The sequence below is a fragment of the Mauremys reevesii genome, linkage group 2, assembly GCF_016161935.1.
Source record: "Mauremys reevesii isolate NIE-2019 linkage group 2, ASM1616193v1, whole genome shotgun sequence".
Classification (NCBI taxonomy): domain Eukaryota; kingdom Metazoa; phylum Chordata; order Testudines; family Geoemydidae; genus Mauremys; species Mauremys reevesii.
Window position 1 is genome coordinate 182143433 of NC_052624.1, and position 27602 is coordinate 182171034.

At 41.4% G+C, this 27602-nt stretch overlaps 3 long non-coding RNA genes across 8 annotated transcripts in view; 2 read left to right on the forward strand and 1 right to left on the reverse strand.

The window, feature by feature from the left end:
- Positions 1 to 27602, forward strand: part of LOC120398758 — a 347241-nt gene that overhangs the window by 66281 nt on the left and 253358 nt on the right. The window lies entirely within an intron of this gene.
- Positions 1 to 27602, reverse strand: part of LOC120398760 — a 101289-nt gene that overhangs the window by 45636 nt on the left and 28051 nt on the right. The window contains exon 2 of the long non-coding RNA XR_005594688.1: positions 8227 to 8388. This is a non-coding gene — a long non-coding RNA (uncharacterized LOC120398760). The remainder of the gene's footprint in view (positions 1 to 8226; positions 8389 to 27602) is intronic.
- The window catches only part of LOC120398759, a 30176-nt gene continuing 15448 nt past the window's right edge, over positions 12875 to 27602 (forward strand). Inside the window, exon 1 of the long non-coding RNA XR_005594687.1 lies at positions 12875 to 12985. This is a non-coding gene — a long non-coding RNA (uncharacterized LOC120398759). The remainder of the gene's footprint in view (positions 12986 to 27602) is intronic.

Here is a 27602-nt window from a genome sequence, read left to right on the forward strand (position 1 = left end):
AGGGTTCCCAGGTGATGCTGGTAGCTCAGGGTCCTGAGGGCTGGAGACAGGCAGAGTCCCCAGCACAATCCGTCAGGAGAAGATGGAGTCCCAGTGGGACTGATGCCTAGTTTGGATCTAAGCATCAGAACACTGACTGGAGGGTGAGTGGGGATTTTTGTAGAGAAATTACAAAGGTTGAAGGGAGAACACTAGATTTGTTTATAGGTAAGCTGATGACTCAAGGGTTTTCTTTAGACTAGACAACAGGAGCTGATTGCTCTTGGCTATGGGTGGTGTTTTCTTCCAGGGAGCTCACAATGCAACTAGGATGCTTCACTATTTGGATATCAATTAAGGATTCATTACTAGAATTGGTCTGATAATTGCTGAGCTGGGTGTGTGCAGACATCGGTTCATTAGCACCTGGAGCAGAGATTCCCATGATGCAGTGCTTCCCTGCTTTTTCTGGCCCCAGAATTCAGTGTGGTTCTCTGTTCTCCATTCTGTATGTAAACTGAGATGTCTTCCTGTCCCATCTTTCATGCAGATGAGGCTAGGGGAGTTGTCTCTGCTCTCCATTCTGTATGCTAATGGAGATGTCTTAATCTTGTCACCCTTGTCAGGAGGGGTCTAGGTGTGTCTTCCAAGGCCCTTCACTGCTCTCTGCAAATTTTTGTTCTCTGATGGGTTTTGGTTTAAGCAGAGGCTCGGGAGGGTGTGGGGGGGTCTTTCATGAGTCAGGCTGGATACTGCACCCTGGTTCCCCAAGAACACAGAGGTGTCTGGTATCACACCTCAGAGTGTAGCTTTAAAGGGCTGGGGTTTTGCATAACAAGAGGTGTGGGGATCTCCCTAGAAATCCTCTTCCCAAAAGTTCGTTTTTGTCTGCCACATTGTTCAATCTAGTCCTTTGATCATCCCAGCCCACAATAATACATAACCTTTGCATTTAATGCAATGGACTCTGTAGATACTTAAATTTACTTCAGTAAGGTCTCCCAAAGGTATTGCAGATAATTGCCATATCTCTCTTAATCTTTGACTCTAGCCTATTACTAGCTCCTATGGCTTATGAACATTTTTGGTTCATGTATGTTTGATGTTTCTTTTTTCTGGGCCTTCTTACCCATGAGAATATTGCCTCTTTTCAGGAAAGCACTAAAAATATTTTAATTTTAAATAGATAAAAAATGCTCAACTGGAAGTCCTAACAAGTTTGAACATTTTTAGCCTGAATATAAATAAATGTAAGTAGTGTTATGAATACCGTACCTGAAGACACAAACTTGTTTCATTTTCACTATGGCATGTAAATATTTCTAGCGAGCAATAAGACAACAAAACTAGTAGATGTTTTTAATGGAAATACATTATTTATGTTTCTCATATTAGCACTGTGAAACCGTAAACAAAATGTTTTCTACTCAACCGTGTTACAGTCTAAGAAAACAGTGAGGACAGTCAGTAACTTTATGTAATACAGTTTTATGAAATTCACCACTGTAGCTTTTTAAAAAGTAGATAATTGAGAGTGAAATTTAGATGTTGCTTATGTTTGACTGTTAAGCCATAGTGACTCATTTTCATTTCTCCATTCCTTTGGTGGTTCAAGAACTTTTAGATTTAAATTTACTGTATTTTCATCCTTTTCCTCCAAGGAATCTCTTCTTTCTAGTTAGTAATGGTTGCTTACTCATTTAATATTTTTCAGCTTAAAGACTTTCTAAAAAGTTGTGACATTCTTCTGTGTATTTCAAATGCCTTTTAAAAATAAGCATATATCCTGAATTTTATTAAAACTTCCTCTGTGATTCCCACCTTATTTCTGCTCTTCAGTTTGGTTTGGCTTTTACAGATCTAGTATTCTTCATGCAAAATAAAACAACCGCCGCTTATTGAAATGCTATTGTATACTAGTGGAAAGAGAGATGACCACGCTTTTTACTTCCTGTCCCACACAGTTTATCAGGGATATTGTACAGAGTTTAAAAAACAACAACAACCTTTTAAGCTACTATGTGTAAATGACGCAGGGGACTTAGGAGTATGTGGATTTGCAATTTTATCTTGGTTTTCCTGTCTTGCTTTTGAATGTTATTGCTATAGTAAATTTTTGCTGTAAGCAAATCAGAAATGATTAATTGTTACAGACTTTGTCACAGCATAAGTGCAAAAAATACTGAGATCACATTTAATGCAGTGAATTGTGATCAGTTGGCATTCACTTAGTGAATGTAATACAATTTGCTTTTTTTAAATAAAGCTGCTCTAAAATCCACAATATCAGTTTGTTAAACCAGATTGGATCATATTGACAGCAGAGAGAAGAGGCAAGATCAGGCCATTTCATACAGTGACCTCACATCTACCAGAACAGATAGAAGTAAAATTTTAAAAAGATGATGAACAAGGAATGTACAATTGACGGACATATGAAATGTGTGCACTCATAAAATTGAGAAAAATAAGATTAAATATTCCTTCCCTCCAAGCAAATACAGTAAAGATGATGCTTATGGCCAAAAAGGCTATATTCTTTTCTTCATAAATGCATAATTTATATCAGTCAGCCACCTTTCATCCATACGGTGCTGTTTGTGAGACTATCATTAAGAACCATGCTAACTGGTTGGCAGTTTCTCTTGTCTTTATTTTATTATTTTATTTTAACAATATTAGTTCACAAAATACAAAATTTCAGGATAAGCAAACATTTAAACTCTGTAACAAAATCCTTGCACTGCCCCATATCAGCTAAGAAGTGAAGAGCTTTTACATGTGCATGAGTGTTTGTTTTTTTGAATAGGGTTCCTTATGCAGTATATGAGAGGTAAATTTAAAATGAACCTATGTAAATAATATACAAGCACAAAAATGGAGCACTTTAATGGTTTAAGAATATGCCTTTTATGTATTGTACTCTGACCTTTCCAATATATATCGGTACGTATTGTGGTTCTGACTGTAAATACATATAAGAGAGATCCTGGCAAATGTTGATTCTCCATCATGCTCTTGCGGATTGTCGTGAAATCCAAGATTTTCCTGATTTTATGGAAGGCAGAAGCCAACAGCCTTTCATATGTTCCCAGAAGAGATTCTGTAGTGCAAACTTGCTATGGCTCTGATTGTGCAAACACTTACACGCATGCTTAACTTTGCCAGGGGCATGCATAGGAATAAAAATTTGATGGCTTTTGAAGGTGCACATTGTGTCCCCACCCCGACCTTGGGGCCAGAGGAGTCCTGTGCCCTCCTGCTGATTATTGGGCAGGCCCATGCCCCTGCTTGCCCCCACTTGTGCACGCCCCTGACTTTGACTGTGAGTATTAATTTCAGTGGGACTATTCAAGGTAGTAAAGTTAAGTACCTATGTAAGTGTTTGCAGCATTAAGGCATATGCAGAGCATTGCTGGCGCTTGTACAACTATTTACTAGCTTCTCCACAGAAACAGCATATTGTGAGTGTGTGCACAGCTGTTTCTTGTGCACTCCAGCCTTACTGGTACAGTGTCATGCATTGTTAACACAGTCCAATGTTACTGCAGAAAGGTTTCTCAGGTCTTGGATGGAATTTAGAGAGACAGACCGGACCCTGCCATTCCCTCCTCTCCCCCCCCCCAACTCCCATGCACATAATTCCTTTTCTTCAGTTAAAAATGTTTAGTGGTAATGAGAGCAATAAAACTATGTCATCTAGGAACATATAGCATGCTTTACCAAAATTTAGTATATATTTTTATAATACTTCATTGTGTAGTCTCTTTGTATGTTTAAATTTTTAAATACTCTGACTAAAAATATACAATTGAAAAACTGAGCAGTGGTTTTCTGTTATCTAAAATTACTACTTTTTTGCCATGGCAAAGCAGTGATTATTTTTTCCCACTTGGTTTCTATAAGAAACAACTAGTTTTAATCATGACTATCAATTTTAGTAAATACATGGGGCCATATTTGTGTAACACAGAGATCAAGAGAAGTCAAAAGCCTACTGAATGGGATGCTACATCAACAGGATGGAACAAAGGCACTGCTTAAGTGATAAATATAAAAAATGTGAGAAGAGAAGTTTAATTAGATACGACTTTATGATTACTATGGTCTTAAATCTGATCCTTCTTCGTGAAATGCAAACAATGTATAAACAAGACACCAACTTCATATTTATTTTGGAAAGATAAAGGGGGTAGAAATGTAGTTATATGAAACACAGCATTTATTTCCAGTGCTGATTGGTTGCAAAATATTGGCTCTGAGGCTATGGCGCTGGCGCTAGCGCGCGCTCAGCGCGCGCGCAGCGCGCGCAGCGCAAGCGTGAAGCAAAGCCCCAGTGCTGAGAAAGCTCTCCAGCGCTGCTGTCACTCCGTCCCTCCCCTGGGAAGCGCTGGGAGCCGCGAGCGCTGGGAGCTGGGCTGGGGCTACTACACTGGCGCGGCGTAAGCAGGCGCAAGCTGCGCAGCAGAGTTTTTTTTTTTCACACCCTGCTGCAGCGCTGCAAATTTGCAAGTGTAGCCATAGCCTTAAACTCATGTTATTATGATTACCGCCTTACTTTCCCTGTCACTCACAAATGAATTTGACACTATTTTATCGTCTGTATCTCAAAAACAAGAGCAAGAAACCAGAGCTTTACTACTTTTGAAAGTCTGAAATCCAAGCATTCAGATGTTTTAAAATGTTGTTCTGTTTCTAGTATTTTTGTGAGAGATTACATACTAAAGTGACTGAAGTCAGGTGGAAGTGGAGGAGTGCGGAAATGAAAAAAACAAGATGAGACATGAATTGAAGGTGCAAAATCATTGAGCTAGAAATGCTTCAGCTGTCTGATACAAATGCTTCCAGGACCAATAAATTTATCTAAATCATGGATCGAGGGGGAAATTTAGTCCTTAGGGAGGGTTTACTGGGGTCTTATAAAATTATGTATAATATATCACCTGGTATAATGGGGATCTTTTCTCACAGTGAGCAGGGCTGGATAGGATTTCTGCTAGATCTGGAAGGAATAGTTCAAGAGTGACATAAGTTGTTGACTCCTCCTCCCATAGAGCCTGAGCACCTGTCTCCATGATGGTCCCATTTCTTGCTAGGCCTCTCAGTGAGGGGACAAGGTTTTGATATGAACATAGTCACTTGGATGGCAACCGTACCAGACATGCTCAACATTCTTTTAGGTATGGCAACATTTTAGTATGCTTATTTCTGACCCATTGCATTTTGAGTTTTGGATTAAGTTCCAGTGTAAACACTTGAGCAATCTGGATTACTTACAAATTCTGCATTAATTTTCCATCTAATGCCTCCCTTTTCAATGTGCTTCCTGAGCAAAGCCAACCAATCTAAACCTACTTTGTTACTTAATAATTTATAAGCAAGATCCCATGACCATTTGCAGCAAGCTAGAAATGGTCTGCAACAAGTCCTCCTGGAGTCATTGACACTCCAGAGTAGCAAGCTGGAATTTTTGTGATAGTTCTGCTTGATTTATTTGTAGATGGAGCTATTATTGTTAATAAAACTATTAGAGCCCCTGTGACATTTATTTTGAAATTAAAATTAATCTTTTTTTTTATGCTGGTCCTGTATTTTCAGTGTGCTGCAGTCTTTCATCTTGACAACAGATAGTGTATTACTATAATAGAAACTGTTCGGATAAAGCTGGAGGTTTTGGCAGCTCAGGAGAAGGCAGTTGTGGTTTTTGCTAGTTGAAAAGCCTTGCAAGGCAATTTAGGATTTGATGAATTTTGGTGATTGAGATGAATGAGGCAATTGAGATCTCTTAGGATGGTGGTTTCGGGCTGTCTGCAATCTTGGAAAGAGATCGCTGTATCAGTTTACAGTGACTTCTGACTTTAAGGGTCATCTTCACAATCAGGAGGGCTTGCACCATGAAGGGCCAATTTTTTTGCAAAAGTAAAGAGGTAGAACTCAGGTGTATACACTAATGCCAAAGTCACATTGGCTCTTAATAATTAAACAACTCAATGGAATGAAACCTCAGACTGAATCCATAATTTTACCAATCAAAAATGATATCAATGGAAGACTTGTATTGAACCGGAGGGACGAGCTCTGTAAGATCTACATAAAGAATTAAATAGGATTGATCCGTCTAACAAGAAAATTAGGGCTATGACCATTCTGCATATTAATATACACCATTGTCAATATAAAGCTTGTATTTTCTGTACTTTGTGAGGAAAATACCATTCATGAATTTTCAGTGTTGTCATACCTGCATGTGTCTGTCAGTGCTTGAGATGCTAAGTGAAGGAGCTTGCTGCTTCTATGCTAAAAGAAATTCTTCATTCTTTTTGTCTTCAACTGTTCACTAATGTCCTTTGGATCAGAGCTATTTAGCTGCTTGTCCAGGTGCCTGTCAGTTCTCCAGTTGGAAAATGTTAGTAGAATTTTAGAATTAAGAATAACCTGGGTGGAGGTTTGAACACATCTGCTTTACTGGAGTTCTGACAGTTGGTGATATGTCTTTGCAAGTTTTGCTGCTACTGTTTTGTCCATTGTTGTCCAGATAAAGCACTCTTTAGAAAACCATGTCCTGAATTTAGCCTATCATTCCTTACTCTCCTGCTGCACACATGGCTACCTGCTTACCAGAATCTGCAGCAGAAGCAGCATCAAGATAAAGCTTTAAAACTCCTCCTCGGAACAATAGAGGCGTTCCAGGGAGTGAAACACCTCCCCAGCACCTTGCAAGCCTCAGTTGCTCCTCAGTATTTGTTGGGATCCAGAAAATGCTCCTCCAGGGCTCCCATTGCACTCTAGCTCAATGCAGGGGCCTGGGAAGTGAAGTTATGGATCCTTTGAGTTTCTCCTGTCTCCCAGTAGTGGTCCCAGGAAAAGATGGCACTCGCATGGTCTCAGATTTAGGCTCTGAGCTCTTTGGGGAAGGGATTGTCTCTTCTTTTATTATATTTATGTACAGCACCTACCACCATGAAAGCTTGATCTTAGTTGAGGCCTCCAAGTGCTACTGTAATAGAGATACAAATAAAATACCCACTAACAATAATGATGACTCTACTGCTTTTTGTTACCAGCCCGCCCGTAAGCTATATTTAGAACAATGCTGGTGCCTGAGAATGGAAGAGCAACTGATCATCCATAGAGCAGTGAACTTGACTATAGTGCTGTCACATACCAAAGTAAAACTGAAGAAGATAGTAAAAACAATTATTTCTCTACCTTTCTTCAGTTTTAGTAATCATGGATGTTTACAAGTAAGTGATGTGATTTTCCCCCTCTTCCCACGGATGGTGTTCCGTTTATAAACATTTTATTCACTTTAAATATATTTCTTACAAAATATCAAAAGCCATTAGCACTAATGGCATACAAACATTCATGTTTTCTTAAAAAAAAAAAGTTAAAAATCGTTTTTTGTTTGTTTGTTTGTTTTGTAGTAAGCAAAAACTTGGTCTAAAACTAGGGGGAAAACACTGTTTAGTCCAGTCTAGCCAAAGGAAGCTAGAGTGATTTCTTTCAGATATTTGAAAAAACATCGTCTCGGGAACTTGTGCCAAATTTCAGCCTGGCTGGAATTGTTTTCATGATGCTATAAATTCCTGAAGGTAGAGATTTATAATGGAAACACTGGTGCAACAGCAACCTTAGCGTAAAAAATGCCATGTTGATTTTTGGGGTTCTGTTCTAAAGAAGGAACTTTCAAGCTTTTATTATTATAACATGTCATTTCCTACAGATTTAAAAATGAATACGTCTCTGTTTGGTCTGCAGTCAGAAGTACAGTAACTCCATTCTATATGCAGTTATGCCAAATGTGTTCAGATTTCCCTCTTCTCAGTTAATTTAATGTTTTATTGAAACAATTTTGTTATTTTTATGGAAAGCTGAGCAGAAATTTATTTTAGATTTAAGCACCAATAGTTGATAAATAAGATACCGGAATATTCTGGTAAATGGTAATATACATTAACGTTTCTTTAATTTTCTATTTAGATGGACAAAAGCTAGGTTTAGCTAGAGAAGAGGGGTACAGGGCCTGTCTGTATTTGGTTGACATAATTAAAGAAGGTGGCTATCTGCAGCAATGGATGCCTCTGACACTGTGGTCAGAGGCAATGGTCACTGCAGAGACAATGTGGCATGCATCAGGCATCCTGAAATACAACAGAGGATGACAGCCCTCCTCCTTGACAATACACCCCACTCCAGACATGTCAACAGATTTGACAGGATTGTCATGAGGCTCTTCAGACCCACCTTCAAAGGCCACCGTGCCCCATTCTATCAGGTGTGGTCTGCCATGACACTGGACAGGTGGGTGTTGGAGATCATCGCCCATAACTAGCCGGTCCAATTCCATTCTTTACATTCTACTTATCCCCTTCACCATCTGTCTTCAGGGATCTTTCTCATGCGGGCCTATTACAAAGAGAAGTGACCTTGTTGTTTTATGTAGAACAGAATAGATTCCAACAGAGTTTATAGGAAAAGACTTCTTCTGGTATTTCCTTATTCCAAAGAAGAAACTAGGGTCTTCATTCTATACTTGACCTGAGAAGACTCAACAAATATGTACATTATCTCAGATTCCGGATGGTAACGCTTGCCTCCATTATTCTATCTTTGCAACCTCATGACTGGTTTGTGGCTCTGGATTTGCAGCATGAATATTTTCATATAGCCATCCATCTGGCACACAGGAAGTATATAAATTCACAGTGGGGTCCAACTAGGGTGACCAGATGTCCCGATTTTATACGGACAGTCCCGATTTTTGGTTCCTTTTCTTATATAGGCTCCTATTACCTCCCACCCCGTTCCGATTTTTCACACTTGCTGTCTGGTCACCCTAGGTCCAACCATCACGAGTACAGGGTTCTGCCCTTTCAGCTCTCCACAGCACTGAAAGTATTTACCAAATCCCTGGCAGGGATGGTAGTGCATAGTATATTTAAGGAGACAGGAAATTCATCTCTCTCAGACCTGGATGACTGGCTGATCAGAGGCAGATCCCAACAGGGGACTGCAATAGCTTTAGACTATGTCCAGTCCATGTTCTGTCAGGTAGGACTCCTTGTGAATGATGAAAATCATTGCTCACACCTCACAGATAATAGAGTTCATAGGGACTCTGATAGATACCCGATGAACAAGAACCTGGCTCCCAGATGACAGATTCCAGTCTTTTCAACTGTTGGCAAATGACCTCAGATCAGATTCCACAATATTGTGAATGTGCCTGGGACTCTTAGGCCTGATGTTGGCCACAAGGCCTCTGATATACCTTTCCACTCACTCCCCTGATCCCAAGGATAATATCCAAGATCAGATGGGAGAAGGCTGCAGTCATCCTGATAGCTCTTTACTGGCAGAGGTAGTTTTGGCTGTCGGACCTATTGCAGCCTCTGCCTTTGAATGCCAAGATGTATTCCACCAAGGCAGAGTTAGACTCTTCCAACTGAGTTAGAATCTGCTTCAGGAGTTTGCCAACAACTGAGATCTGCAAGGCTGAAAAGTGGAGTAACCCACTGATTTTTGTTAAACATTATGCCCTTGACAGGGCAGCCAGATCAGATACTAATTTCAGGAGAGTAGTATTGCAATCACTATTTGATGGAGACAGCTGACACGCTTCACTTCCAACTTTCAGAAATGATTCTGCTTGCCAGCACCTACAGTGGGATCCATATTGACACATATTTGAAGAAGAAAGAGTAGTTATTTACCCTCATAATAGCTATGGTTCTTCAAGATGTTGTAGTCAGTGTGAATCCAATGACCTGCCCTCCATCCCTGCTTTCTGAGCCCTCAGCTAATGCAAGTTTTGCCTTGCAAGTGAACTGAGATAGGGTTGTGGTTGCCCCACTCTGTATGCCCTTGTGCAGGAGCATGAGGAAGCATAGGGTGCATGCATGGCTGCAATGGATGCTGCCACTCAAAACATTTCTGATCTTGTGTGTGAGGCACATATGTGCCTACAGTGAGGGATCCATGCTGACTACAACATCTTGAAGAACCACAGTTACTCTAGGGAAGTAACTGTTCTTTACAGACATGTAAGTTCAGAGTCTAGAGATTTCCTCTTAACCGCTCCAAATATATCAAGTTTATGGGACTCTGGAGTAGTTAAAATGTCTCCTAGGAAAAATATTGGCACTTAAGGGTATGCTGTCTCAAGCACTATTGAACAATGTCTAGAGTTCAATATGTGGGACATGGGGTGCTATTTAGTGTACATCTTTATGGTGATTGAACCTTTACTCTGAGCCTCTTGTTTATTCTGTCTCTGCCTTTGAATTTAAACATATTGTAATTCAAATTTGAACTTTTGTTTGTAAGGCTGCCTTTGAAAGCCTCTAATTTTAACAAATAATAGTGAAAGTGATTAGGAGACAATTGCAGACTTGGAGCAGAAAAGCCTCATTGTGATTGTTTACTTTATGATGTAATCCTGTTATTTTTGTGTATATATTAATGTACATTAGCTTCAGACTATATCCTATGCTTCTGACTAATGTTGGAAAAGAGAAAAATGCTAAGCTGTGGTATTCACCTGATGTGTTATACTGTGACTTTATGAATAAATGTGCCCATCATAAACTCCAAAGAATAATTTTGGTTTATATATTCTTTTCATAAAACAGAACAATAACTGGCTAAGTAAATATTCTTTCCCAGCTTGGCAAAGGACTGTCAGTCTTCCTAAAACTTTGAGGCTTGGTGGTAAATAAGCTTTCATCTCAGACACGCCATCTTTGGAGACAGCCTTGGTGGAAGCAGCTTCTTAATGGAACTCTCATCACTTCCTGAATTGTAATTGGGCTGCTCATGGTGGGAAACCTGAAATACCTTTCTGACAGGAAGCTAAATACAAACTGTGGTGGATTAGTGGATTGTGCCAAAATGGAATTGTTTTGTTCCTTTTGTGAATGACTATAGCTTTGACACACTCCAGTGTTGAATGGAAACTGTGTATTGTCATTAGCTATTGATGAAACATTGATAGCCTTATTTTACAGACCATTAATACATATTGACCAAACATGCAACTATCATTTCCCAACTTTTTCTTCACACCTAATTAATTGCAGATAATAGTGTCCTCCCTCCCCACTTTCTTTCATAGACTATCAGGGTTAGAAGAGACCTTATGAGATCTAGTCCAACCCCCTGCTCAAAGCAGGACCAATCCCCAGACAGATTTTTACCCCAGTTCCCTAAATGGCCCCCTCAAGGATTGAACTCACAACCCTGGGTTTAGCAAGCCAATGCTCAAACCACTGAGCTATCCCTCCCCCGCTTTAGTTGGTATTGGCTTAACGCAGTGCTATTCTGCTTTATAAAGAAACTGCATTCTTCATATAAGAAATCATAGCCTTTTCAAAGTAATGCACTATCTATCATATTTGCAGACCACAAAGTAAAATGGTTAACAGGGATTCTGGGTAGATAGTAGGGACTGTAAGATTCAGAGTTTTGGTAAGTGAATTTATAGAACATTATGCTAATCTGATCTCACAATGGAAATTCATCATTTTTGCTCTACAAATCTATTTAAACAGGCAGCGTTTTCTTAAAGGTTTTAAGAGCTCCCTGGGTCCTCCAGTTTATTCACACAGGGCTTCCAGAATGGGTAAACATAAACTTTAATGGTTGTGTAGTCTCTGGGGAATGGCTGGCGTAGAACATCATCAAAACATGTACTGCTAATAGCATGGCAAAATACTTGATTATGGCTCCTTTCATTCAGAATGTAGAGGAAAGTGTCAAAATGAATTTTACCTGAGGCTCTAATGACAATTTAGACAATTCAGTTCATGGATAGAGGTAATGGTATTTATTACAAATTCTCCCTGTGAATTGGAAGGGTGGGGGCGGTGTCATTGTTCTGTGGTAAATACATATGGTGAAAGAAAAAGGCAGAACTGAAATAACTTTTTATCCTGAATTTTTGTGTTTTTAATATGCTAGTTAAAGATAAATTATCTGTAGAATCTGCAAACATATTTCCTCTGTCACCCTTGTATGCCTTTCATGGCAGAGTGTTGAAATAGGATGAAAAAATTACTTTGAAGGCTTAAAGTTCACATTCTGACATCTGAGAGTAATTAATTTCTTAATACCAAAAAATCAAGCTTGTGGCATTTAATTAATTTTGATAATGGTACATTCTTGCTCTAAATCATTTTATTGATTGTTGTTAAACTAAAGCTCTGACAGAAGTTGAGAAACAGACCAGTCAGGCCCTATGTAAGTTTTTCCCATTGATCTTCTGTAGCTACTTTGGCAAAGTAAGCATAGAATCCATAGCCTGTCCATAGACGCTAACATTTTCAAACAAAATGTACACAAGCTATACATTTTTTTTTGCTCACAGGACTTGGGGGAAAACTCCAAAGTATAGCTTCTAAATTTCTGGGATCAACTTCTTCCCTTCCTTCTGAAAACATGTAATGTTGCTAGAGTATGCTAATAGAAGTGTCTATTTAGGGGAATTGTACCTAGAGCTATAGTGATGGGTTCCTAGAATCCAAACATTAAATACAATAAATAAGCTGTGCATAGAGTTGTCCATAGTGAACCCTGCACTTCACTATGCACTAGGTTTGGCAGTTTTGATTACTGTTTCTTATTTTCGCGTGCACTCTCTTGTTGCTGTAATTTCTTTTCTTCAGTTATTGTGAGGAGGGCAGTGTTAACTGGTTATTGTCATCCTGAGTGACAGTAGCTGTATTATCCTAGAGAAACACAGCTCTCTTTGTGAGTTTTGACTGGAAAGGTATTGTGATGGGGTGTCTACCCCACTCAGAGCAGGTTGTTAGGTTAATTAACCCTATATGTTGCACCTGGGAGGAGAGCCAGGGCTTAATAAAGTCTAATGAGAGGTGAAGTTCAGCTGGCAAGGACCAGGTTAGTCCTGAATAAAGGGATGAAGCTGAGACCAGAAAGGGAAGTAGTCTGCAGTCCCTCTCAGGGAGAATGGGAGTTTTGTTTGGCAAGGAATCAAAGTGGAGAGGTAGTCTACAAGTACTGCCTGGAAGGAGGTTGTTTGGGACAGTAAACCTGGGTTGGGGCAGACAATAAAGGAAATAGGAAGGAGTCCAGGGAAATAGTGATGGGGGGTCTGGGAGCAAGCAGACTGTAGTTGCTGGATATAGGGTCCCTGAGCGGGAATCCAGAGTAGTGGGTGGGCTGGGGTTCTTATACCAGCTGCTGGGAAAGTGACACAGGAGTTGTCCCTGGGCTGGAAGACTCTCTGGAGTGGCATGAGGACAGCTGATCTAGTGGGACTTTGATATCCCAGAATGGGAGGACTGTACAGTGTCCTGGCTGAATCGTGAAGTGGAGCACCCTCAGTCCCTGAGAGAGTGGGGTCATAGTGCAAGGAAGGGGGTGTTATATCTGAATGAAAGCTAATCCCCAGACACAGCTACAAGGCTGTGAATGAACTCTGACCTTGCATGAATCTGGGAAAATGGTGGTGTGTATGGAGCACCCATGTGATGTGTTCTTGATAGTTCTTCTTACTAAAAATGTGGATTGCTGCATTATGCACAAGCTGGAATTTGTTACCTCTGCATTCAACTCCAGGTACAGTGAGTTACAATAGTCCAAATAGCATCTGTGGCCATTGCCAGAGCCTCTCCCAAGGCATAGTTTCCTGAAAAGCTAGATGTGGAAGGAATTTCTCACCACTGTTGCTGTCTGGGTGTTCAGGATTAGTAATAGGGGGAGGGATAGCTCAGTGATTTGAGTATTGGCCTGCTAAACCCAGGGTTGTGAGCTCAATCCTTGAGGGGGGGGCCCTTAGGGATCTGGGGCAAAATCAGTACTTGGTCCTGCTAGTGAAGGTAGGGGGCTGGACTCGATGACTTTTCAGGGTCCCTTAGTTCTATGAAATAGGTATATCTTCATATGACTCCAATAGGGCATCAAAGTTTCATATTAACTTGTTGAATGACATGCAGGTGGCTTATTTGGAGGTTGGTCACTTGGCTAGCTTCTCTGAATGTCACCTCCTTTTCTATCACCATCACCTCAGTCTTAGGGCTTGGCTACACTTGAGAGTTGCAGCGCTGGTGGAGGCTTTCCAGCGCTGCAACTTAGTAACTGTCCACACCTGCAAGGCACATCCAGCGCTGCAACTCCCTGGCTGCAGCGCTGGCTGAACACCTGGTCTGCTTGGGGTGTAGCGAGTGCAGCGCTGGTGATCCAGCGCTGCGCATCAGGTGTGGACACACACCAGCGCAGTTATTGGCCTCCAGGGTATTAGCAGATATCCCAGAATGCTTTTAACTAAATTACTCTTTGTTTTGTTATGCAGCCTCTTTGTTTTGTTGTGAACTCGGAGCTCCGCTCCGGTGCTCCGGGAGCTGCTTATCTAAAAAACAAACACAGCTCCTGTTTGCTGTGATCAATCTGTACCTGACTGTGAACAATCAAATGAGATAACGCCTGTGAATGAGGCAGGCAGGGAGTAAGCTGTTTGCTTGATAGAGAAACAGCAGGGGCAGAGGGGGGAGAGGGAGTCCGTTGGATGCAGGCTGTTTGCAGTTAAGAGTTAAGAGTAAGGGGTCGGGAACATTTTCTGATTTTGCAAGGCAGGAAGCTAACACACAGTGTTGGCTCCAAAAATCCACTCTCTCTCCCCCGCTCCCTGTCACACTATACCCCACCCCACCCCGCTCTTTTGAAAAGCATGTTGCTGCCACTTGAACGCTGGGATAGCTGCCCATAATGCATCACTCCCAACAGCGCTGCAAATGTGGCCACACACCAGCGCTGTAAACTCCCAGCGCTGCAACTCTCAAGTGTAGCCAAGCCCTTATGCGAGCTTCTCTCCCTGTATATGAGATCTCTTGTAGTCCTATTGACATCTTTGTGATGGGTTGGCTGCGTTTGCTGTGAAGGAGAGTTAAAACTGGGGGTTGTCAGGCTATTGTTGGCAGTGGAGATGTGACTTCAAGCAACCTTATCCCAGTGTGTAAGAATTAGGGTGACCAGACAGCAAGTGTGAAAAATCGGGACGTGGGTTGAGGGTAATAGGAGTCTATATAAGAGAGAGACCCAAAAATCGGGACTGTCTCTATAAAATCGGGACACCTGGTCACCCTATTAAGAATATGAGGGTGGGACAGAATAGGAGAGACTTCTGCCCCTCACAATGGTGATTGGGTAGTGTAGTGCTTGGTTTTCTCCCCAGGGTGTTGAGTCTGTGTGTTTGGGGACCCCCCGCCCTCCCATCTTTCTGATCAGCCTCTGGCTAGCAGGTGTTTGGTAAATTTTTCAAACCTTGATTACATCCACTTTCTTCTCTGGTCATGCTTATTTTTTGGACTGTTGTATAGTGTTCTGTGATATTTATTCTTTTAAAGACTAATTTTCTTGAGGCTGTGACTGAGGCTTTGGCTACACTTACACTTCAAAGCGCTGCCGCGGCAGCGCTTTGAAGCGCTAAGTGTAATCAAAGCGCCAGCGCTGGGAGAAAGCTCTCCCAGCACTGTCCGTACTCCACCTCCCTGTGGGGAATAACGTACAGCGCTGGGAGGCTTTGACCACACTGGCGCTTTGCAGCGCCGCAATTTGCAGCGCTGGAGAGGGTGTATTTTCACACCCTGCTGCAGCGCTGCAAATTTGTAAGTGTAGCCAAGCCCTGATTCTTAGTAGCTGAGATGGCTACAGTTCTGGTAGGGAACTTCACAGGCAGGAGGACAGTTATGTTGGCAAGGCTTGCAGGAACTGAAGCTTCAGTTAACAAGAATGTGTAACTGCAGCTCCATAGTGATATGTTAATTACTTGCCAGATGCTCTTATTTGGTAGTGCTGTAGATTTGGAAGTGTCACCCACAGCCAGATGCGTAAACAACATTTTCAAAAAGGAGTCTTCAAACCAGGGCTTTCAGGTTTTAAGCACATCTTTATTTTTTTTTTTAAATAAAAGGGCATGGATATGGCCATGTTGGTCAAATTTAATCTCTCTCCTGAAATTGGCTCATTTGCTCAAGGAGTTTTCATTATGTTTATAATCGGAGTTGTACAGACAGCCAATAAGGCAGTATCCCATCTGCTTGAGACCTGTAAGCCACAGAATTTAAGCTGCTTAATGTGCTTTCCTTGATGTGTAAAACAACATGCTCTTGGTAATGCTGCTACAGGTATGCAATGTGACATTATTTAAATGCACAAAAAAGAAAATTCTTCCTGTTGATGGATATCTGACAGTTTAGGTAGTAAAAACACTATTTATCTGCTTTGTAATGCCTTGTATTACTGAACTTGCTATTTTTGTTTTTAATAATAGGAGGGGGAACAGCCTACAAATTTTAAATATCCATAGAATGTCTTGTGCCAGTGATACTGAATAAAGTGTTTCAAGTATTCAAGTTTCTGCCATGTAGAGTAGGCCTAGATATGACTGGTCCATTATACCATTCAACCACCCATAGCAATGTCAGTCTGCTTCAAGGTATTAATTCCAGGCAGACCTCAGACTGTATATTATATTTCAAAATTAAAGTATATTAAGATGGCGATAAGGTTGAGATTGTGTATCAGTAACTTGAAGGTTTAAAAAAAATTGCAGGCATGTTGTAATTATCCCCAAACCAAACATTATAAATCCAGGACATTCAAAATTAAGTTTATACTTACTTAAAGAAATTCAAAGTGTGTTATGATTTTATTGTATATGTAACTGTTTGTTTGTTTCCAATATCTTTACTCACTGTCACTTGAATCTACTTGGTTATATAAATGTTCACTTGTTTTCACTATAAACATACTCCACCTGACACACAGCACTAAGGTAACTGGTAAGCAGGGTTGTACTGCTTCTTTGGAAGCAATGGATCTCTAAATATCTGTAGAGAGTGAGGTAGTGCGGCCTATGTTGGCCTAGAGGGGAGTGCTTATGTTGCCTATGGCTGGAGTTTGGGAGCTGATCTGCAGACAAGGCTTCCACATGCTAAGGGCAGGTGGTAGCGAGGTGCCTCACAACCCTAGGTACCTCTGGCAGGGTCACAGAAGTGGTGATGGCCGTTCAGCAGGTGGCACACCATGAATCTCAAAAGCATTGATTGAAAGTCCCAGCATGGTGCTAGGGTGGGGTAAATACTGTACCACTTCAGTTGCATTCATTCTCATATACAAAACTGAGGTCCTGAAAGTTTAAAAATGAGATCCTGTGAAACTATTGTCATAAAAGATCCTATAAAACTATTTGCAGCAATAGATGTGTTGGCCCCTAGTGTTCTGGCCTATGTTCTGACTACCTACAATTTTTCTACTGTTTCAACTAGATACTATATTCTTCTCACTTTCTGTCCTAAGCCGTTCTGTGGTATTGCTATGCATTGTTAAATAGCTACTGTGTTCCACCATACCATTTGCTGCATTTTGGTGATGGGTGAAATTTTTCCTTGTGTGTACTTTGTAAAATGTTTTGAGATTCTTTATGATGAAAAGCATTACATAAATGTAGCACAAATACATACAGCATTATTTCACACCTTATTTTGCATGGGTGCCAAGAGTGCTGCTATGAGAATGCTGGGGATAACCCTATAAAAGTTCTAAAATGTTCACTAAGAGCTGCCACCTTATAAATATATATATACATGACAGGATTTTTTTTAGGCTATAACTGCTGCTTATTTAGGGACTTTAATAAAGCTTATTTTTTGACTGTATAGATGTCAAGAGTTTGAAGGAGCTGTTATGGGCTACTGTGTCAATGAGGAATTAGGGATTTCTTAAACCTCAGGATTATGCTATTGCTGTGCATGCATACTGTCTGCATTCTAAAATTCATTTTAAATGCTAATTAAGAGGAGCTTTACTTTTAACTGCTTTGCTGCTGGTCCCTTTCACCAGCATATGTTGTGATTCTGAGTTTAATGATGTTCCACTATTGTCAATGCAATGTTAAGAAGTATCTGCTATGTTCGGTGACATTGAATGGGTTAATAATAGTTTTGGAAAACCTTTGAAGGGGTGTATGTATGTGTTTGTGTATGTGTGTGGTTTGTTTTTGGTTTTTAAACTCTGCGTGACTGCAGCTTTGAGAAGTTCTTCATTATACATGGCTGGTGCCTTAACTTTTATTTGACATCTCAAAACTCATAAATGATGTTTCCTGGTTTTAAATTTTATAATAGGAAGAGAGTACATGGCAGCCACAACATTCCTATTTCTAAGAATGCCTGAAGCAGGAAAAATGGTGTATTAGTGACACACCTCAGGAGGAAGAAATTGGCTATCTGGAGAAAGGAATTAGTAAAGGTCATTGTTCAACATGCCTCAGCATCGTGTATCTTTTAGCCTAGCTTTGAAACTAAATATAAAAGGATTAAATTAATAGGATCTTCACATTGCATGTTCGTGGCATCTTGTCACATAAATATCACTATGTAGTAACAGTGAATGTGTAAGTCCTCAAAATATTTTATTGGACATCAGTAAGTCTTTTGTTTTAGGAAACAATTCTGTAACTGGCTTATGAGTTAAGTCACTATTAAATAATGAAATCATGGAAGACTTATTCTGAATGTACTGGGAGTTTTGTACAATGATATGCTAAGAGCATATTCAAGGCTAAATTCTGTTCTCTAGTTAGAAACCCCAGTGAAGTCAATACAGTAACTGTGAGAACGGATGTTTAGTGCAAAGAGCATTTAATCTTGTAATTCACATTTTTATCTTTGGCTCACCTCAGTTAGAAGGTTTCAGAGTAGCAGCCGTGTTAGTCTGTATCCGCAAAAAAAACAGGAGTACTTGTGGCACCTTAAAGACTAACAAATTTATTTTAGCATGAGCTTTCGTGAGCTGCAGCTAACTTCTTCGGATGCATAGAATGGAACATCCGAAGAAGTGAGCTGCAGCTCACGAAAGCTCATGCTAAAATAAATTTGTTAGTCTTTAAGGTGCCACAAGTACTCCTGTTTTTTTTCAGTTAGAAGGGTAATTCAAGATTTTTGAGTATTGGTGTGAGATCATCTTAATGTTTGTCTGGGGTCTGCTGTCTACCTCCTTTCAAACTGTCATGGCCAGAAACACTTTGAGTAAAAGGGGGATTTGTCAAACTGTCAGTTAGCTATGTTATCATTTGACTTTTATCTTTTCCTTTCTTTTTAGAGGTACTGATGATTAGTTTCTAGAAACAGATTGTACAGCTTTCCAAATACATTGTGATTTAGTCAATGTACTTAAATCCTGGCACCATGCTGACAATTTTTAGTTGTCAGTTGTGTGGTGATTTTGTCTGCTAAATCAGATTAAACACATGTAGCTCATCTCTTTTGTGACCTATGCCACATTTGAAACCTTTTTTATAAGAGAAAAGAATGATTTACAGCAACTCTTACTAATTTACCCCCACCTTCAACCTTTTTTTTTTTTTCTTGAAAATGTGGGCTAGCAGGGAAAAAACCTGTCAGCAGCATTACTGCTAATTAGGCTTGAAATAGACTTTACTTTGAAGAATTTGCAACCCAGTGGAGTGAAAGGTGGAACCTTTAGAAATAAACTAACACTTTGAAAAATTCTTTTCATGTTTTCTTCCTTTTAAGCTCATTGACACATGTCCTGCAAATTCATCACAACTTCATTTCATTTACATAACTTGCTAATTTTGTCACTCTGGGTGTCAGCCTGTGTATGGGCAATGCTCCTAAAATGTGCATGGAAAAAGACCAAAAAGGTCTATATTTTTATCTTTAACACAGAAGATGCCCCCAAAAAGGAGTATATAGGCTATATTGGCACTATTGAAAAGCTTGCCACAGCAGAAACACTGATATGTGGTCCCCAAAGTAGAATTTAGCCACTAGATCTACACAGCAGAATATTGACTTTTCCTGTTTGGTGGTTTTTTTTGTTTTGGTTTTTCCCCCTCCCCCTCCTCCTTGCACTAAACTATTTTTTTATGTATAGCATATGTAACTAGGATCTCTCCAAAGTTCCATAATTTTAAAACATACTTACTTCATTTTTCTCCTCCAAAGTGTTTTTCTCATTTGAGTTTGAAATAGCTTTATTTCTTAATGGATTTTTTCTTATTTGCAAGAAAACAATAAATATACTGCAATAAATCATTATTATCAGCATCAGGACACAGGAATGTGAGCACTTGCCAAAATTTTCAAATTTGGATGCCTAACTTTAGGCACCAAAATCCGTATTTAGGGACTTAAATAAGCAGTCTGAGGTTTCAAAAGTGGAAATAGCTCAGTTGATTTGGATTTGAGCTGCAGGATTTTGTTCTCTCTGAAAATCCAGGTACTTATTAGGTTCTTAATAAGTTTGAAAACTTTAGCAATAAATATGTTTAGAATCTTGCAAAGATAATGAATTAGATGCATTTCTAATGTTCCGCTATATTTCTTCTGAGACTAATTCTCAGTGAATGAGAGATCTAACTCAGCTGCTACTTAAATTCTAACTCCTGCATCAATGGGTATGACAAGAAACAATTTCTATGAATTTTCTACAAGTTGCACTTAACTACCAAATCTCCTTGAAAGAAATTATTTTCTTAAGATTTGCATTTACTTTAGTATATTCTAAGCTTTATAACCAAAGTGGAAACGATAATTGTCATAAGCCTATACTTGCTGTTTCTGTATTAAAGGGAATAGTAGACTCCTCTGAGATGAGCATACCTCTCAGGGCATATGCAATATTGGGAGATCTAAGGGCTGGAGGGAACAAAGAGCACTTTCACCATAAAGAGAAAGCATTGGTCAGACAAGATTGATATGTCACTTGTGGGTGTCAGATGGTTTTGGGGTATGCAGTTGGGGAGTGGCAAGTGGGTGGAATATGGTTATAATATGTGGGTGTGGGAAATAAGACTGGTGTGGGGAAGGGAGAGGAGGAACCATGTGATAGCTGGGCATGTTATAGTTCCTGCCCTAGTCTTATGGCTTTCATTTATGACTATCTCCACTCTTGCTGCCTTTCCCCTGAAATGCCTTTCCTGGCTCCTAAATGACATCTGAAGATGGACCCAGGAGCTGCCTTTAACTTGCTTGGTATGTCATGTACTAGGCCTTATATACCCTAGTAAAGATTTGCTGGTATAGCTATACTGGCATTTGACCGGGGTGGCTCTAGCTTTTTTGCCACCTCAAGCACGGCAGTCAGGCAGCCTTTGACGGCGCACCTGCGGGAGGTCCACCAGTGCTGCAGCTTTGGCATACCCACTGCCGAATTGCTGCCGAATCCGCGGGACTGGCGGACCTCCCGCAGGCAAGCCGCTGAAGGCTGCCTGACTGCCACCCTCGCAGGGACCAGCAGGGCGCCCGCTGTGGCGTGGCGCCCCAGGCAAGCGCTTGGAGCGCTGGTGCCTGGAGCCACCGCTGCATTTGACAGTTGCTACTTGCTCAGTAACCCGTCAGGTCAGGTTAATAATGAGCTGACTGTAATTTAGGGTTGGTAGCTGCTTGATGGTAAAGATTTATCTGGATTTATAACTGGACCTGGCATGCTGCTGCTTGCCTGACCAGACTGGCCATCAACTGCAGCAATTCACCAGACTGAGCTAACAAAGCAATATGATTGGTGTATTTTGAGGTCTTAAAGCAACATGATCAGATTGATGCCACCAACATCTGCCTCATCAAGCTTATCCCATCAATGCTGATATTGAACAATGATGGTGACAGGATGTAGCGTTGCTAAACTCTCCTGATAAACAGCATAGTTTCCTGTTTCCTACCCTAAACTCCAACACTGCTTTCCACTCCATTATAGACCTCCATTTATCAATAACAATATCGTCCCAGGGACCATCTATTAAACAGTTACTCATAGCTTATTAAATTCAGTCATCTTCTCAAAAAGCTGTGTCAAGGTAAATATCTGGCTGATAATGGAACAACTTAGTCTGAAGCTGCACTGAGTATCCTGGCCTTTCCCACAGAGCACATCAGAAGTGTACAGGAAGCATCATAGTACTGGAGGATGTTTAAAAGATGTGGATGCGCTTATAGCCGCAGCTGCTGCCATGTTTAGGGCCATGCAGTAGCTTCTGAGATGTCATGACATGAAGCTTTCTACAAAGCTGTAGATCTGTGGAAGCATGGTTATACCAGCTTTCTTGTACAGCAGTGAAATGTGGGCACTGAGGAAGGTTGAAGAGCAGCAGATTGATGTTTGATTCTCATCATCTTCATCAGTTGCTCCATAGTTAGTAGCAGAATAAGATCAGCAAAGAGGATTTTGCTAGTTGAGTCCAGCAACTGCATCCATTAGCATTGGTTCAGTTTTGGTGTCTTTCTTTCTACAGCCATATTATTAGGTTTGACAAACTAATTGAGGTATGTTCACCAAAGAATGTTGCTAACCGGCCAGCAGTCACATGGTGTCCAAAAGCTTTGGTGACATAAGATTGCCAGTGATGGACATAGACTGAATATCCAGCCAAACTGTCTGAAGGCCCTAGCTTAGAGATCAATCTGGGTGGTGCTCAATTTGCAAGGAGGCTATGTCCCTTTGGGATTTGTCTTTTTGAGAGTGATAGACTAGTATAGCTACACTGGCAAACATGTCTAATGGAGACGCAGCTTATGCTGGCAAAAAAGTCTATCTGTTGGTATAGCTTACATCAGTTCCTCAAATGTACTAAACCGTACCTTGAGAAGGACTTCTGTCTGTGTAACAGTGTCTGTTCTAAGGATTTTGCAACGTAGACATCACTTGGAGGGGATCTGACTCTTCCCACACACCTAACCAACAAAGCTACGCTGGCAAAACTTTTAAGTGTAGACCAGGCCCTGTCTGCTTCTCTCTGTGTGTGTGGTTTTTTTTTCCCCCCCCCCCCTGCCTCCTCGTGTGTGAATTTGCCATATTTACATAAGTGGCGTCTGAGAGACAGGCTAAAATATGGTAGGCCTGAAGAATCAGAGGAGATGGTTGTTGTGACAGTCTACTATTATGGTCACTACTTTTACAAGACTGATAAGGCATACTCTATACAGGATTTGTATAATTTGAAAATTCATAATTTGATGAATATTATTATCCCATTAAAGTATGTAGCAACACTATATGTGAAGTTATGAGAGTCTACTGTATGATTTTTACTGAAATGTGTTGTAATTCAGGGTAACCAGTTTTTCAGAGACAAAGACACACTGACATGTGAATAAGAAATTTACATTGCATCACAGGAACATTTCAATCCTGATGTCCATGAGGAGGTAGCTAAATTTACTGACCTGCTGAGCCACATATGACAATCGTCAGAAGTTTGAGAGCTGGGGTGCACCTGCCATGGATCAGGGGTTCAGCCCCAATCACCCCATGGGGCTGAAGCCCCTAGGACCTCCCCCCCCCTTCCTGCTGGGCTGAAGCCAGAAGCAATGTGTGAGGGGGGGACGTGTGGGGTCACGTGCCCTTCCCCAGATTTTTGTCAGGGTTTGCTGGCTCACTCGGTAACATGGTGATGCTGGGCCCCCTCCCTGCATGGCAGCTGCTGGAGCCAGAAATCTGGGAGCTGAGGCTGTGGGGAGAGGCAGCAGCAGACAGCTGGGAGAACAGCTGCTTTTGCTGCTGACTCATTCTACCTCCCTGCATCTCCCAGCTGTTTGCTGCGGCCTCTCCATGTGGAGCTAACATCTGGGCAGTGCAGGGAGGGGCTGCTGAGGGCAAGAGGAGAGTGTGGCTGGGGGGGGTATGACTCAGGGTGAGTGGGCAAACCTTTTAAATTGTGCTCCCCACTCTCAGCAGGCACCAGTTGTCTCTGGCTGAAGCCCACCTTGCTGCAGAGCAGAAGCCCCAAGCTCTCTCCCCCCGAGTGTGGTAGGCAGGGAATGGGGGTGGGTGGAGGGCTCCGAGAGCTGCACTTTAATAGTAAACGAGCCACATGCGGCTCAGCCACCCCCAGACTGTGTTGCCTACATCCCGGTGGTGGATAATCCTCAGAGGAGGGTGGTATAAGAGAGAAAAATACATAGCAGGCCCCATTTCACCACTCCTCCTCCTCCTGTCTCTCTGCTCATGACAACAATAACTATCAAAGAACTAAGGGGTAGTGGTCCCAGGCTGGAAGGAGACCCAGCATATAGCTGTTGAGAATTTCATGGTGAGACCAAATCTTTGCTTTTAAGCTCACTTCGCATGTTAAGTGAGGTATTAGCTTGGATATTACTCTTTTATTTTCTTTATGCATAAATCAGGATTTGTTACAAATCACTTACAATCTTTCTTTCTGTAGTTAATAAACTTTACCTTATTATCTTAACCAGTGTGTGTTTGGATTGAAGTGTGTGTGGAAACTCCATTTGGGATAAGGTTGGTGCATTATAATTTTCCTTTGATGAAGTGATGCACCCACTATGAGCTTGTACTGTCCAGGAGGGTACTGTGCAGTACAAGATGCACATTTCTGGTGGAAAGTCTGGGACTACAAATTTGCAGGTGTCATCCTGTGTGTAATTCATGAGTGACTGGTCAGAGTGCTCATTTATTTAACGAGGTGTGAATTTACATGCTGAAGGCTGTGTGTGAACGGAAGCGAGGAGAGGTGGTGGTTCCCCAGCAAAGCAATATAAGAGGCATCACCGGGTGAAATGTTTAAGGAGACACTAACAGTCCAGCTTGTACTCTGGGGAATGTCAGTGGTAAAGGTGGTGGGAGGGCCTAGCACAGTGGCAGCTGCTGAGTTTGATTAAGAGAGGAAGTGGGAAAGGAGCCAGACAGGGAAGAGTTGGAATGTTACAGTGGTAGAAGGAGCCACAAAGATAAGAGAGAGGAGACAGGCAGAGATTGCTGCATATTACCCTGACTGGTTCTCCTAAAATGATGACTAAACATGGATTTCAGTAGAAACTGGCACATTTGCTTATCCTAAACGTATTCAGGTGTATGAATTAGGGGTTTGCACTGAGAACCCTTGTAGAAAGGAAAAACTACTCTGCTTTCTGTTTAACAAGTCTGTCTGTTCTGCCTGTATTTTTAACTTCCCTCTTAAGTCAAGAACCCATATGACTTTTTTTGGCAATAGAGATTTCTGTGTTAGTTATCAGAGGGGTAGCTGTGTTAGTCTGGATCTGTAAAAGCAGCAAAGAATCCTGTGGCACCTTATAGACTAACAGACGTTTTGGAGCATGAGCTTTCGTGGGTGAATACCCACTTCGTCAGATGCAAGTAGTAGAAATTTCCAGGGGCAGGTATATATAAGCAAGCAAGAAGCAAGCTAGAGATAACGAGGTTAGATCAATCAGGGAGGATGAGGCCCTGTTCTAGCAGTTGAGGTGTGAAAACCAAGGGAGGAGAAACTGGTTCTGTAGTTGGCAAGCCATTCACAGTCTGTTTAATCCTGAGCTGATGGTGTCAAATGAACTGCAGATGAACTGAAGCTCAGCAGTTTCTCTCTGAAGTCTGGTCCTGAAGTTTTTTTGCTGGAGGATGGCCACCTTAAGATCTGCTATTGTGTGGCCAGGGAGGTTGAAGTGTTCTCGTACAGCTTTTGTATATTGCCATTCCTAATATCTGATTTGTGTCCATTTATCCTTTTCCTTAGAGACTGTCCAGTTTGGCCAATGTACATAGCAGAGGGGCATTGCTGGCATATGATGGCATATATTACATTGGTGGTCGTGCAGGTGAATGAACCGGTGATGGTGTGGCTGATCTGGTTAGGTCCTGTGATGGTGTCGCTGGTGTAGATATGTGGGCAGAGTTGGCATCGAGGTTTGTTGCATGGATTGGTTCCTGAGCTAGAGTTACTATGGTGCGGTGTGCAGTTACTGGTGAGAATATGCTTCAAGTTGGCAGGTTGTCTGTGGGTGAGGACCAACGTCTGTTAGTCTATAAGGTGCCACAGGATTCTTTGCTGCTTTTGTATGTTAGTTGGTTCACAGAACTGTGGGACTTGGGAGCACTTGTTATCAATGTCAATAACTAGATTTAGAAAAGATCTTAATGGCATGGTGGCCTTCATAGATATGTAGAGGGGTGTTTGTTTTGTTCTCCTTAACTGGCTGTCAGTTATATAAATGAAGGTCACCATGCCAATAAGATATTATCTATAGAATTATGTGACTGTATAATAGACTGATACACACCTGAACTACTCTGAATATTGTTTGTCATTTCTGTATCTGAGTTATGTATTTTATGTTGCTACCATGTTTACTATATATAAGGAAAAATACTCCTTCAGTAAGCTATTGCCTCTGTGCCCCACATGTCATGTATCATCTGACATGCATGACATGGTCCTGCCCTTTACAGAAGAAATTTTTGAAAGCAATTGAAAAAATACTGAGCAAGGTATTTGATGCTCCGATAGATTTATCCCCCAATATCTACCTGCTTTGAAAGTGAAGTACATCAAACATGCAAAAGAATACATTCACATAGCTTTATCAGCCAAAAGGAACAAAATAATGGCCATACTGGGTCAGACCAATGGTTCATCTAATCCCAGTATCCTGTTTTCAGACACTGGCTGGTGCCAGATGCTTCAGAAGTTATGAACAGACAGGGCAATGATCAGGTGATCCCTCCCCAGTCATCTAGTCCCATCTTATGACAGTCAGAGGTTAAAGAACACCAAGAGCATGGGGTGGCATCCATGACCATCTTGGCTAATACATAGTGATGGCCTATCCCACCCCCCCAGAACATATCTATATTTTTTTTAACCCAGTTATACTTTTGGCCGTCACAACATCCCCAAGAAATGAGTTTTTGTTGCTCTTCTCTGTACTTTTTTTGAGTTCTAATATCTTTTTTTTGAGATGGGGCTACCTGAACTGCACACAGTATTCAATGTCTGGGTGTACTGTGAATTTATATGAGGGCATTATTAACAGTAACATTACTAGACCTTGGAGTTTCTACAAATCTCTCACCAACACTTATAAATTAGTGCACTGGAAAAACTGTAGCCAAACTGGTATATTAATGTGCACAATCTTTTCAGCATGAACTGTAGGCTGTTTGTGCTCCTTCATTGTCTTTTTATGATCTATAACTTATTGTAATAACAATAGGAGTTAATGTTTATAATCTTATTATTGGACTTGTTTGAATGTATTTGTATCTAGTGTATCACACAATATGTGTAGATGTGGGCAGGGCAGGTGCAACCATTTAGGCGACCTAGGTGGTCACCTAGCACGCTGGGATTTGGGGGGCGCCATTTTCTTTGGCAGCGACCGCGGTGGCCGGATCTTTGGCTGCCCCAGTCGCCACCGGCATTTAGTTAAGCAGCCACGGCGTGCTCGGGGAGGAGGCGGGGCAGGGGTGAGCTGCTTCACTTCTCCCGCCTCCCAGGCTTATGGCGCCAATCAGCTTAGGTGCCACAAGCCTGGGAGGCGGGAGAAATGAAGCAGTGACGGCGTGCTTGCGGTGCTCGTGTGCGGAGCAGGGGTGAGCTGGGGCGGGGAGGGTGCCTCAGGGTGGGGGTGGGGAGCTGCTGTGGGGGGGGCACCTCAGGGTGGGGAAGTGTGTGTGTGTGTGGGGGGGGGGGGGTACGCAAAGTGGAAGTTTCGCCTAGGGCGCGAAACATCCTTGCACTGGCCCTGGATGTGGGTACTGGATGCCTTAGTTAATTGTTGATGAGATGTAAAGCCTATATGATTTCTCCTTTAAATCAAGTCCAGGCATGTAGTGACCAAGTAGTT